Source organism: Chanodichthys erythropterus, chromosome 13 (genome assembly GCF_024489055.1).
Source record: "Chanodichthys erythropterus isolate Z2021 chromosome 13, ASM2448905v1, whole genome shotgun sequence".
In the NCBI taxonomy this organism is placed as follows: Eukaryota; Metazoa; Chordata; class Actinopteri; order Cypriniformes; family Xenocyprididae; genus Chanodichthys; species Chanodichthys erythropterus.
The window spans coordinates 47,321,451-47,336,881 of record NC_090233.1 but is presented as its reverse complement, the minus strand read 5'-3'; the positions used below and the strand labels follow the sequence as shown (position 1 = coordinate 47,336,881).

Genomic DNA, 15,431 nt, shown 5'->3' with positions numbered 1-15,431 from the left:
TTACAATCCAATAACTTCAAAAAGACAACACAACCAATACAAGTAGGCCTGCAAAATAAAATCACAATTGCCTTGTATAATCAAAAAGCTGTTAATAAATGTACTTAAAAATATACAGTTTACTTGCACTCTTTGTTGCAAGTACATAGAGCACAGTTTTTATTGGCAGCAGACTGTGGACAAACCACGACTCAACTGGCCGCCGCCTTAAACACACTACTAAACAATCCAACATCAGCAACTGCTGCTATTCACCGTTCCCACCAGTTTGCACTTGTCTAATCCAGGTCTATGAGGATCTGTGAATTTTAGTTGTAGATTAAATTTTATGGAAATTATCCAAAAAATATATACAATGTGAATTTAATTTAAAGAACTTATTGTCATTTTACATATTTACTGAGGTCATAGAACACTGTAAAAAATAAAATAAAAATAAAAATCTGTAATTTAAAACAAAATTTAATTGTACAGATTTTTCCTGCATTTTTTAAGTTACATTACATAACATTCTGTAACATTAGAGAAATATTCTGTAAATACGCATGCCCACTTGCCCAATGCTAAAATAATATGAAAATCATGTAACTTCAGTTGCATAACTTTTTTTTAAAAAGTGGGTGGGACAGGAATGTGTATGTGTGTGTGTGTGGGGGGGGGGGGGGTGTATTGTATTATTTCAATAATAATAATAAGATATTAAAATTAATATGATAGTTTCTTCCTTACATCTGCTATAATACATTATGTCATTAGTCGTTAGTATGTACATTAGTTAATATGTGGATCCGCTTTTAACAATAGATTGTCCTGATGGACTAGTGGCAGTATTTTCATTTAGCGTGCAAGAGGTTCTGGGTTCTAATCCAACAATGTATGATTTTTTTTTTCTTATTGTAACCAAAGATGTTCATCAGTGATTCAATATCAAGAGCAGGGACACATTTATGTGTATTTTGTTTTGTGATTTCAACATAACGAATAGAGAGTCTCTGCAACAGCGATAGACTGAAGCGCTCGTCCGTGTGAATCCGCAGTGTGCACGAGAGCCAAGAGAACAATGTTGCGCCTCTGATAACAGCGACAACGAGCACTCAACATGATTTCAAAAACAACACATCCCAGCGCAAGATCGCCTACTATTAACACAAATTGATAATCAACTAAAGGTGTTTCTTTTGTATTAGATATCCGTGCCGCGAGATGTTTCAAAAAGTGGTAGGGACAATATCGACCCTTTCAAAAAGTGATAGGGACATGTCCCACCCATCCCACCCGCAAATTACGCCTATGTGTAACTGAATAAACATAACATTCACTTTTTTTAAAGAAAATTTTTGTTTTATCACATAAAAATACTGTTGGCAACAATTCGGAGTATATTATTCTATGAAGCCGTTTTTTGCCAACTCATTCTAAGCAGCGCTTCGGTTAGTCTGCGTGAAACGGGCAGTTGACGTGAATGAGGGGCGAAATGCAAGCTATCCGAAAGAACCAATTTGTGGAAATAATCAGATTTCCCATCACTACACACCACACCTTGCTCCGCTTTTCAAAGTAGTTCTGCTGCTTTCAATGTTGAAATACGTGGACATTTAAATGACAACTATGAAGATTCTAAATAATCGAACAGCGCAAGGATAGTCTCTTCTTAGCACACAGTGGAGCAGTTGTGCGACAGGAATCATTCAATCGTCAACATTGCAGTCTTTCATGGATGTGGAGCAAAAATCTGTCATTAAACTAATGTTGACTGTGTGTGTGTTTTTTTTTTTTACATTTTGGGTGCAGACAGTTAATAATTTAAAAATTATGATGTTTAAAATTAAGGTATTAGTTGACGGTAAGTTGTAGTTTTGTTTTTTGATATTTTGATTAGCCAAGTCCTACTCCCTAGTTGTTGTTTCCTTGCATTTGGTTACTGAATAACTTCCATTTTTCCACCTGAGGGAAAAGTAGTGTGGATTTAGAATAACTAACCATTGGTATATACATGACATGAATATAATATATGAATTTGTAAGGCATTCGACTCTAATAGCTCAAAAATGCTGGTTGGATTAAAATTTTAAACATTTCTGAGACCAGGTTCATTAGGATGTCTTATGTACTAAAATTCAGTTGAGTCATTAACTAAATGGACTGCAAGGTCAGCTTAGCTTTCTGATATAGACACATTGATGATACATGCTGGAATTTTGAATTCATGCAGTGTCGATGTTTGTCATTCACTATTTTTATGTATCCTTATGTTCAAATATAATTCATGTTTTACATTTTAGCTTATATCATGTTCTGTCTTGGTGGGAAGGTGTGGTTCAAACAGTTTTTCTTTACATTAAATACATTTTTCTTTGGATTTTTGCAGACTTATGAATTAACATGTCCCATGCACTCACATGTTTCTCTGTCACTCTCTCTGTGTATGTATATGTGTGTGTGTGTATGTATGTATATAAGTTGCTGATATCAAGGGCGAGGTGAGGTGACAGTTGCACTATTTAAAGATAATATAATATTTAATATTTGCTGGAATTGATGTTCTTTGGGTTCAGTTAGCCACAAAAAGTTACAGATCCCATCTCTTGTGTATATGTTTAACAGGAAGTTCTTCTTTGGCAGCAAGAGTACTTTGTTATCTGTGGACCAAATCATTGTTAACACTCTGAGGTCTGACGGTATCGCCGGCGATACCACCGTGGTTTTTTTCTTATCAGTGTGAAAGAGACTCAAAATACTCCGTCAATGTTGCACATACAATAAAGAGTTATACACCATTTTAATCTGTGGAATATCTTCTTTCATTTGTGTACACTCAGAGTAAAAACAGAATTTTGTGCTTTTTGTAAAATAAAGAAAACTAACATGATGCGTGATTTCTCCTCTCCCTCTGAACGAACTCCAATCTGATAGTTCTCAGAAAATGAACTGTAACTTAGTGAATACTAATGACAAAAAAATTACACTTATGTCTAAAAAAACGTTAAGATGTCAGGTTTTAAATCATGTAAGTCAAATCGAAAACAAACCTTCTTTGTTTATGTAATCTGTCTGAAAAGAGAGCCATGTCAGAAGTCCGTGATTCAGCTCATTATCTGCTAATGCGGCCACGCCCACGGAGCCAGCGCTTTTCAGACGCTAATTCAGTCAATACATGCATTTATTATCTCAATCGTGTATTTATTGTCTTGAAAAGTGTTTATCTGGATGTAAAAGTCATGGTTAGCGATCTCTAGAAGACATGCAGTTACTTCCTGTTTACTTGTCTTCTACAGATGAAGTTTAGATGAGTTTTTGTTTCTTTAGCGCCCTCCTGCTGCTGTATGTATTGGAAACTCCATTCATGGAATAGCCTCTTCTTCTTTTAGATGAATTTGTGGACTAAAATGCACAGAGCGCCCTCCGACTTCAAGGATGAATTGAAAACACCAGCGCTCATAGTAATGACAGTGAATATTAAATAAAAATAACTCCTCTGTATAGAAAATTGACATAAGCATATGAGAATCCAATATTTCTCCAAATGTGCATGCTTTTAAACTAAAAGCCTATATTCAGACTCTTTGCATCACAGAAATACATTATATTTTAAAGTATAATATAAAACCATTACTTTATATTGTAATAATATTTTTCTGTATGTTTCATATATCATAATGAGCTTGAGACATCACAGAAGGTTTTTTTTCACAGCCTACCTGACTGAAATGCCTCATTAATATGCAAGTCATTTCAGCTCATTACTATCCAATTCTTTTGTCTTCTCAGGTGAGAATGGCCCATTTTCAGTGGTGATTCACGCCTCCTTGCATACTGTGTTTCTTGGCAAAAAGTGTCTTACAAAAACTAAATCAATATATTGTTAAATATGAAGGAGTAGGCAGCATAATTTTTACATAATTTTGAAGCAAAAACTCTAGTCTACAACCTCCAATACCCTAAAGTCTTATGAACACAGATTTATTATACTTTTTTTGGCCTTATTTCAGTGACTTAAGTTTTTTGTTTTTTCAACAACCACGCATAAATGTTATTCCTTCAAAAACACAAACATGTACATACATGTTCCTCACATATTATTGTAGCCTAGTTTGTGCTGAATACAGTGTAATGACACTTTTTCCATTAATATGTTTATGAACAACTGAAAAAAGCACAAATGTCAGGGCATGTCAAAAGTTCTCCAGGCCCCAAATCAGCCTCAGACTCCAGAGGGTTAATAGCCACATCACCATCCTTAGTGATGCTTTTGGGTTGATGTTTTCCTCCTACAACTTTCTGAACATCTCGTACCCAGCAAGCCAATGAGCAACGATGGAGTTCTTGCAGAGGTAAAAAAGCAGTAATCAATTTCATACATCAAATCAGTTATGAACCACTCTCTCTGGCTACGTCTACACTAATCTACACATTTGAAAAAGCAGTTTTCATTTAAAAAATGCTCTCGGTCCACACTAGTGTTATCAAATGTTTTCTAAAAGTTTCTCATCCACACTGAAATGTCAGAAGATGCACTGTGCAAGCATAAAATGTATTAAAAGCTCACAGAAATGATACCGAGAAACCAGACATAATCAATCTGTTGCATTATTCTTCTTGCACAATCATTTTATTACCAACATATCTCACTACTTACTGATGGGTTCAGGTGAAACTCAAATCGCTATTTATTGTATGGTCTAAAACACAATTGACCTCGTATTTTGCTCCAGGACACCAATTGTGAGTACATTTTCTGTCATCTTTGCAGGAATGTAATATGAATATTGTACAAGTATACCAGTATAAACAGATATATATATATCGGTACAATATGCATCACATGACTTAACATGTCATCGTTCTCAAAATCCCTCCATTTTCACAGTCCACACTACAAGGTGCAAATGCATTTTTAAATTTATTCACTCAGGAGAGCATCATCAAAGAGCTACATTTTCTCAGAGAAAAATCTCAGTGTGGAAGGAAGGCCAAAAAGAAAAAGAAGAAGGTGTGATTTCAAATGTCACACCATCTCTATTGCAAAAACTCTCACCACAAACATGCTCTGTGCAAATTCCCACTATTCTGTTACTTTTATTGCTAGTATATAAACATGATATACAGTAGAGTCTGTTTCATTACTTAAGTTGCTTGTTTTTTCATTCAAAAGATGCCTTTTAAAGATAAACACCATGGATTGAAAGTAGCATAGAACACCTATGGAGCTGGTTGGAGCTACACTCTGCAAGACAGTGGTCCTCCAGGAGAGGAGTTTGACACATGCTTTGGACTGACCACCAGCTGCTTTCTTGAACACCTGCCTGAACGTTTAGGAATCCTGAAGACCTTGATTAGTTCAAGTGTGTTTAATTAGGGTTGGAGCTGAACTTTGCAGGACAGCAGCCCTAACAGAGTTTGACACCCTTGTCCAAAAGTTCTTTCACTCATAACTAGAGCATTAAAAAAATAACATGCCTACAAATGTCCATGATCATTGCTGTCTCACTGTTTGCGATTGACAGCAAGGATTAAGTTTTGAAATGTTTTGTTCATTCATTCAGCAGTTTAAAGTGCCTGCTTGAATGCAATTGTGCATGAACGAACAGCGGAAGTCACAACTGCATTCTGCGTCATTATCAAAAATGGCAATGTCCATAACACTGGAAAGTTTGATCACAATTTAGCGTGTGCTGTCTGTGCTGCTCTGTGCGTGCGCACAGAAAACAGTTGCGCATATCGAGATATTGATTCTAAAACAATATATCGTGCAGCCCACAGTCATACAGTGTATTGTGACTGTGAGAAGTGTCTGCCTGAATTCTGATTTGCAGTGTGGTTTTTACTGAGTAATTTAACAATTTATAGAACAAGGAAGCACAACATGTCTCAAGACTTGTTTTAAAGTTAAATTCCACCCAAAACTGAAAATTCTGTCATAATTTATTCACCCTCATGTTGTTCCAAATCTGAATGACTTTCATTCATCTTTGAAACACAAATGAAGTCATATCCTCTCATCCTTTCAATCCCTCCATTGAAAGTCCACACAACTAAAAGATCCACACATTAAAACGTTTATAAAAGACGACATAAAAGAAACACGATATCATATGAACCAAGCAGTTAAATCCATGTATTTTGAAGAGACACAATCTCTTTATTTGATGAACAGATTTCATTTAGGCTTTTATTTATATGTAAACACTGATCAACGCACATAAATAGAGCGCATCAAATCTTATACGTTTCTGTTCATTAACAATGGTTATATGTGAACTGAAAAAGAAAAACCTTGATTAAAAGTTCTTTATATAAAGCAATTCAGAAGACTTAAATTAAACCACTTGATTCATGTGGAATATCATATGGCAGATAAAAATCCTGAGCAATGTCACACTTCATTCCAGCCCTCATAAGAATAACATCCAATTACTTCATGAGCATATTTTACTGAAAATCACACTGTTGTGTTCAAAGAAATCTCCTGTTTATTCCTATGGAATGTGTGAGGCTTGCCTGAGTGTCAACAGTAATGAAGGTGGGCGGGGCTTAGCAAAGGGTCAATTTGGAGGTATTCGTTATAGAGTGCTGCACTGATGCGTTCTTTATATTCTAACCCAGAAATTAGCATCAACATCACCCCCATTAAGTTTCCGACAACTCTTTTGGTGTGATTTTAAAATATTTCCCCTGAAAGTTTGAGTTATAAGAGTTTGCAAGAGCGTGATTATACAGGCTGTAAAAGCAGATTAAGTGAGTAGATGAGTTGACCTATTCAGTGTGATGGTGTTTAATGTCCCTGACAACCTTTGTTGTCCCATTTATTTAGCCACTAGTTGCCTTTTTCAAAAAATTATAAGGGGGTATTAAATGTGAAAATATATTGATCTTGTGTTAAATACAGACCTTATTTCAGACATTTAACCCAAAAAAAAAACAAACATTCAAAACACCCATTGACTTCAGGACGATAGAACCTAAGTGCTAAAATGCTAACTCATTTCTGGGTTTTGGCTTACAAAATTACATCTATTGGTTGCTGCTAGTTTGCAGTGTTTTCAACAGATGAGAGCTGCTGTTAAATTCAGATTTTATGCCTTGTTGTGGCCCAATTCTCCCCTTCCAACAATCCTAGGTAAAGTCCTAATTATCTTGATGGTTCTACAGATTATCTTATCAGATTTTCCTGTGGTGTGATGAGAGTCAAGAGTGACTAAATCTGCTCAGGTGAACGTCGGGGCTGAACCAATCTCAAATCATAAATATCCACCATGCTGAATATTTACGATTTGAAATCCTGTTGTGTGGGGAGAAACCCGAGGACAAATGCGCACACACACTTTATAGACGGTCACTTGGAACGAAAAGATACCCAATCCAAAAGGGAGCTGACGGAAGACGAAAACATAACACAACTTCATCCAAACCTTTTTTTGTGTGTGTGAATTTTCTGTGAAAAGCAGTCTAAACACTATTACCAAAAATGAAATTTCTGTCATTAATTACTCACACCTTTGTTCATCCGGAGCAGAAGGGGGCGGTAATGCACCAATAAGCTGGATGCCAACCGCCGTAAAACAGGAAAGAAGAAGAAGAAGAAGAAGAAGACACTGTGGAGTGAAAGCGGATATACAACAGACCCGGAAGAGAATACAATGCTGAATAAAGTCGTAATTTTTGTTATTTTTGGACCAAAATTTATTTTAGATGATTCAAAAACTAACCCACTGATGTCACATGGACTACTTTGATGATGTTTTTATTACCTTTCTGGACAGTATACCGTACATACATTTTCAATGGAGGGACAGAAAGCTCTCGAACTAAATCTAAAATATCTTAAACTGTGTTCCGAAGATGAAAGGAGGTCTTATGGGTGTGGAACGACATGAGGGTGAGTCATTAATGACATAATTTTCATTTTATATTTTTTGTGCGCAAAAATAAAACAAAAATAACTTTCTTCAACAATTTCTTCTCTTCCCTGTCAGTCTTCTACAATGTATTTTGCAAGATTTCCTGTGTTCACAGGTGTGACTCTGGTTGTTTGTGAATGGAATCTGTTAGTGTGTGGTGGGCTGTATTGGTCACATCGTGGCACTCCACACACTATAGGAACAAAATCTATGATTTTTTTTTATTGTCATGCTTGTGGTCTCTCTCACATTTTGAAAATCTGATAAGATTTTAAAAATCTTTTAGTGTGGGCCAGCCTTTAGCAGCAGCAGATTGAGGGTTTACCTCAGTGTGGCTCAAATCACAACTGGCATCAATGCATAGGTAAAAGATAAGGTTTGTTTCAAATTTAAGGATTTACAACAGATCAAAACAGACAGATTAGCACTCTGAATTAAACTGCTGATAATACTGGCAAATTCTCTGTCATCACAATCCCTGGTGCTGGCCATCCCAAGTAACTGAAAGACCTTCTCCAGCAGAGTTTCCAAATGTGCGGCCAATCCCACTTGAATTCGCAGAAAACCAGCCGCCCTGGTCTTGTTTTCTACGATGACAAAAGCAAATGGATTTCTGCCAAAATGTCAATTTTAAACTGAGGAGAGATCGGAATTTCGACCGCACTGAAAACAAAGTGGCTGTAGTAAAAAAAATAAAAAATGAAACGGCCCTCCTCCCCCTGTAGCTCGCTGCCAAAAGGTGTTCTTGTTCTGATATTTGGTTTGGAACGACTGCCAAAAATGAGATATGTCCTTGGATATCTCCCTCTTTCCTTTGTCTCCTGTCAGGACTTGGCTGTCCTCCAATGCAACTAGCCATAGCCAGGAACAGAGGGAGCTCCATTCACACACATAAACATCACTTTGGATTTATCCTTTGCTCAAATACTGTGGTTCTTTTGTGTAATCGTATACTCTGTATACGGATACAATAGGTTTTCTGGAATCTTTTTGTAGGCAAGCGCTCCATAAGTAGATGTGTTTGTGTTTTGATAAATGTGATCTGTCTCCTCATTTGACCTGGGTTTTTCCATTGGCTTTCTATGAAACGATGAAGTCTTGGAACAGTTTCTGTTCCATTCTGAAACAACTATACAGTGATATACTCATAGCCAGAGCTACTCCACTAAAATCAAGATTTTTTTATTGTCCCAAAAGTCCACAACTCTATACAACCTCTATTTCTGACCACAAACCTTCAGCTCAATTCAACCATTTCATAAGGCCTCAGCAAGGATAAAGGTTTAACCAGTGCTTCTGACCAAACTCTAATGCAACTAAAACATCGATTGCCCTTGAATTAGGCTAAATGCCAGACTTACATTCATATTCCTCTTCAGAAGGAATTGTCCATTCAAGCATAAATACTGAATGCAATTAAAAATTAAATGAAAATTCTGTCACTTTTTCTAAACCTGTTTGACTTTCTGCTGTGGAAAAAAAAATGAAAATCTTTAAAGAATTAGTTCACTTTAAAATGAAAATTACCCCCAAGCTTTACTCACCCTCAAGCCAACCTAGGTCTATATGAATTTCTTCCTTCAGATGAACACAATCAGAGTTATTTTAATAAATATCTTGACGCATCTAAGCTTTATAATGGCAGTGAACAGGACCAACAAGTTTGAAGCTCAAGAAAGTGCATCCATCCAAAGCCAAACATATTCCACACAGCTTTGGGGGGGGTTAATAAAGTCTTTCTGAAGCAAAGCGTTGCGTTTGTGTAAGAAGACTTTCCATATTTAACAAGTTATTGAGTATAATAACTAGCTTCAACTAACAAAGAAAGTGTAATGCCTCTCGCAGTTCAAAACGCTTACGCTACATGGCAGAAGCTAGATATTTTACTTTATAACTTGTTAAATATGGATATGTCTCTTAAACAAATGCATCCGTTCGCTTCAGAAGGACTTTATTACCCTCCCGGAGCAGTGTGGAGTGCGTTTTGCTTTGGATGGATGCACTTTCTTCAGTTTCATACTCGTCTGTCCCGTTCATTGCCATTATAAAGCTTAGATGTGTCAGAATATCTATTATATAACTCCAATTGTGAAAAAAAGAAAATCATGTACACCTAGAATGGCTTGAGGGTGAGAAAATCTTGTGGTAATTTTCATGTTAAAGTGAACTAATCCTTTAAGAATGCAAGCAGTTTATCAATGATTTTCATTGTATTGACAAAAAAAACATTGAGATATCTTCTTTTGTAAATAATGACAATGTTAATTTTAGGGTGAACTATTCCTTTAAGGTGTGATATTCAAAACATATCATTTGCCTTGCATCCTCTAATGGTATCGGTCTCCTAGAAGTCAACATGAAATGGAAGATGTAATTGTCTTTTCTTCCTTATTGTGAAATATATCAGAGTGAAATCCCTGTTCGAATAATATAAAACATAGTGCCGGGTTTTGAATTTGTCCATTACGAGGGAATTGATTTGATCTTCGTCTTATGCTAATTGTTGCAATCTCATGTGAGTGACAGGTTTATGGAGGTGACTGATTATTGTCCCGCTCACACGCCGGTGCACATGTCGTCAGAGAAAGAATGTCACTTTGACAGAAGATGAAATTATTTTGATTAAAGATTACAAGAGCACTTGAATTTTAAAAAATTATAATGATGTGCACAGATAAATCCTTTATAACAAACAATGCAATATTCCATAAAAATAACAATTTGGGCTGCATGATTTATCGCAATTAAACCGCATGCGGTTTGGCAAAGGCTGCGATTATTTTATGCGCAGCTTATCAGAGCTGTACGGCTCTGTGATCAATAGTAAATGCTTCTCCATCTGAAAGCCAGAGGGCGCTCTTGCACAGAAACTCCAAATATGCCTTGTCGCAGAAGAAGATAACACGCATCACATCGCTGTTGCTGAATAAACAGAAGACTGAAACGCTTTGACTGATTAAACATGACTAATAAACATGCAAATGCCTTATTCTGTGCAAGAAGTAACATCATCTCACAGAAGGATGCTCAACTGTCATTTTGTTGGACAAGATGTTGATAAATGCTTCTCATGTCTGGAAAGACGTTTGACACGTGTTGCTTGTGCATTATAAGTGACTCAAACTCGCAGTGCTTTCAGATGGATTAGCATTTGGAGCCATACTTCATTGACAAGCTGCGCATAAATTAAAAAACAAAACAAAAACAAAGTCGCAGCCTTTGCAATTTCATAATCGTACTAAATGCTGATTTATACTTCTGCATCGGACCTAATCCGGAGCCTCTGCGCCGCGTCCGTTTTCATTTATACCTCTGTGTCGTTGTCCGTGTCGGCGTGCATGCAGACCACTAGTAGGCAGTGTCTGCGGTAATGTTGAGTATCAAGGCAAAAGCCGAAGAAGCAGCTTGTCATGTACTAGGGCTGGGCAATATATCGAATGCTTTTGTCACGCGCATTTCGTCAGTAAAGCCGGTTCCCTGATTACCGCTAAATCGCCATCACCTGCTTTCAAATGGAGCGGCATTTAATAGACAGAGCCGTAGTTCACTGACAAGCCACGCAATATCGCGTTCATATCGACGGCGATTCATATCGATATTGAACGTGATATTGCGTGGCTTGTCAATGTGGTTCTGTCTATTAAATGCCGCTCCATTTGAAAGCAGGTCATGGCGATTTAGCGGTAATCAGGGAACCGGCTTTACTGACGAAATGCGCGTGACAAAAGCATTCAATATATCGCCCAGCCCTATCATGTACGTTGTCAGAGAAGCTTACAAATAGAAACAGCAGAGAAGCGGCAAATAGGTAACGGCTTTCGTTGCAGTTTGACTGCATGTGTCCCCTGAAACAGAGCGTTTTTCATTCCTATGGAAGTTGAAAACGCTCGCTTTTCTCTTATTGCTCCGCGCCAGTTTTTTGACCAGTGGAAGGGGTTTTAGCAGACCAATCACAGCGCTTGTGGTCCACGTAGAACTGACGCGTTGTAACATTTTTGAAGAGGTGCACGTCAGGCTACGGCGTAGCTATGCGTGGTACAAACAGCCTACGCCGTAGCTACGGCGTACACTCTACGCGGTAGTGTTGTCAAAAGTACAGACTTCGGTACCTAATTTTAAAAACGTGACGCTTTGAGCGCTGTTGTTGGATTCGTAAACATCTCTGATTGGCCGTTGTTTTCACGGCTCATCGTGTATGTCTGTGATAGGCTTCAATGATCAACGCTGTAAAAAGTCATCAATTAATCTCTTCACTAAGCGCTTACACAGATACACACGGGAGCGTTTGAAAGCAGGCGTCTATCGCGGATCGGTCCACTGTTAGACGCCTGCTTTCAATCGCTCGCGCTCCCATTTTCAAAACGCTTTCAAATTCAAACACTTCCGTGTGCTTTCAAATGCTCCCACGCGTTGATCATTGTAGCCAATCACAGGCATGTCCGATGAGCGCGTCAACACAATGGCCAATCAGAGATGCTTATGAATCCGCTCAACAGCGCTCAAAGCGTCACGTTTTTAAAATTTCAGTACCGATAGGTACCGAAGTCGGTAATTTTGACAACACTACTATGCGGAAGTATAAATCAGCCTTAAGAATCGCGTTTAAGCGTTAATTGCGTTTAAGTCCAATGTTATTTTTCGTATCGTGCGATAAATCGCGCAGCACCATTGTCCATTTCGATTTCATGGTGACTTTAAGTTCCCCTACAATCTGTTTCAAGTTAAAGATGCTGAGAAAAACCACACCATGGCCTTGTCATAGCTCCTCCCATTTCTGCAATTAGGCAAGGATTTCAGCCATTCAAATGAGGGCAATGATACTAATCAAAGATCAGATAAGTATGAAGAACATTAATATGTACAGCAATCCCTTTTAAATTCTGGTTCTGAATAATATCTGATCTTGGTAAATGTCAGCAAAGGTTAATTTGACAACGCAACCTCATGTCAGATCAGATAGGAAACCAAACACTTCAGGTCAACAGTTTCATCATTGCTACCCTTTACACACAAAACGCTGATGTGTCTCAAAACCTAGTGAGACTCCTACTTGACAGCATTTTTGGGCAGCACGGGACGTTCAAATGCCCACAAACGCTGCCTAGGTAGGCAGCTCGCTAGGTTTTGTGACACATGCGGTCTTCAATGAGTAAGAACACAAGTGACATGGAAAGCAAGCCTACACTGTGGCTTATAGTGGAAATTACTATATGCGCTTGACAGTGCAAACACACGCCTACTCTCTAGCAGCGGGAAACTGATGCATGGCCACAATTACAGTAAATTACGCTGAATAATGTGTCTTCGTTTAAATATACCACTATATATATATATATATATATATAAAAGATCAGATCATACAGCAGAGGGTATTCTCCCACTGACTGTCGCAAAAGCTGCTGTCCTTCATGGTGAGTTAAATAAACATTCACCTTCTGTAGCCTAACTGTTACTCATCAATGATTTCCATAAGTACTGATGGATATGTTGCTTACTGAGGTCAAATTAAACCAATATACTACAGTAGGCTATGTCATGATGTAAAGTCAGACAGGCGATAGTCCACTTTTTTTCCTTCTGGTTAAAATGGAGCTCTGCAGTTTTTAAGTGCTTCAGCTAATCCAAAACAACCCATTTGTTTTACTCATTTCAGTTCAATTACAGCTGTAATTCCTCAGCAGCATAAATAAATGGCATTATAATTAAAAATTGAAATGAAATGTGGTTAAAGGAGCGAAGAGGTAAACTCACCCATTTCTGAAGCTGCTGCTGCTGCTGCTGAAGTCTACAAGAGTAAATCCATACACTAGATTATGACAAGCACTTTACAATCCCTCAAACTCAAGCAAACGGCTTTTTATCGCTTTAAAATGGCGTCAGTCACAATCTCGGGTGAGATTTCTTTTTTAAAAAAGAAAAACATACATGAAGAGCGCGATCGATCAGTGGAGTGCGTCTGCAGATTCAGATGAAATGTGGATTGAAGCGGGAATATGGTGGTGTACAGTCACAGCGCTGCATTGCTTCCCTCTCAAATCATCAGACTCAGGGGTGGATCGAGCCTTCCCACTGCGGAGAAAACAAATCTGCTCTTACGATCCTTAATAATATCCAAAGTCCTGCTTTAGATGACACACCGGACCGGAGCGGTCGTGCAGGGTAAATATCCAAGAATATGCAGACTCTGGCGTTCCTGTTTCTGGACGTGTTTGATCGGAGTTCAGCGAGTGTGATGTGACTCTTGTTAGACTCCCGCAGTAGTTTTTGATAATGATCGGTGTGCTCTGCTCTGCTCTGCTCTCTGCAAATGCTCTGACTTGCCCTGCTGATTGCTCTCCAGCGCCCTCTACTTGTAGCGCATAGCGTTTGTTTATTTATTTATTTAGTATGTTTGTTTGTTTGTCTGTTGCACAATATTTGTGTTTGTTTTTAATTATTTGTTTATTTGTAGCACAAAACGTTTACGAATTATTTTTTTATTGATTTGATTATTTTTCTCTTTGCTTGTAGCTCAAAATGTTTATATTTATTTACTCATTTATTTTATTTTTCTGTTTTCTTGTAGCGCAAAATACTTATATTTATTTACTCGTTTATTTTATTTTTTCTGTTTGCTTGTAGCGCAAAATACTTATATTTATTTACTCATTTATTTTAGTTATCTGTTTGCTTGTAGCGCAAAATACTTATATTTATTTACTCATTTATTTTATTTATCTGTTTGCTTGTGGCGCAAAATACTTATATTTATTTACTCATTTATTTTATGTATCTGTTTGCTTGTAGCGCAAAATACTTATATTTATTTACTCATTTATTTTATTTTTCTGTTTGCTTGAGCGCAAAATACTTATATTTATTTACTCATTTATTTTATTTTTCTGTTTGCTTGAGCGCAAAATACTTATATTTATTTACTCATTTATTTTATTTTTCTGTTTGCTTGAGCGCAAAATACTTATATTTATTTACTCATTTATTTTATTTTTCTGTTTGCTTGAGCGCAAAATACTTATATTTATTTACTCATTTATTTTATTTTTCTGTTTGCTTGAGCGCAAAATACTTATATTTATTTACTCATTTATTTTATTTTTCTGTTTGCTTGAGCGCAAAATACTTATATTTATTTACTCATTTATTTTAGTTATCTGTTTGCTTGTAGCGCAAAATATTGATTCTATTTATTTATTTATTTATTTATTTATTTAGCTATTTATTATTTGTAAAATGTTTATTAATTAATTATTTTTTGCAGTTTGAATGAATATTTTTATCTGTTTGCTTGTACCATAAAACATTTATTTGTTTGTTTGTTTGTTTGCCTGTAACACAATATTTATTTGTTTTTATTTGTAGCGCAAAACGTTTATGAATTAATGATTAATTTTTTAAAATGTATTATTGATAATTTTTCTGTTTGTTTGTAGCTCAAAATATGTATATTTATTTATTAATTTATTTTATTTATCTGTTCGCCTGTAACGGAAAGTATTTATTTGTATTTATTTATTTAGCTATTTATTATTTGTA

The 15,431-nt window shown here is 36.6% G+C and overlaps 1 protein-coding gene across 1 annotated transcript in view; it reads right to left on the bottom strand.

Annotated features, from left to right (window-relative positions):
• setbp1 (SET binding protein 1) overlaps positions 1 to 14,159 on the bottom strand; it is an 80,755-nt gene extending 66,596 nt beyond the window's left edge. The window contains exon 1 of the mRNA XM_067405791.1: positions 13,650 to 14,159. The gene's annotated coding sequence lies outside the window, so the exon portion shown is untranslated. The remainder of the gene's footprint in view (positions 1 to 13,649) is intronic.
• Between the last annotated feature and the right edge of the window lie 1,272 nt (positions 14,160 to 15,431).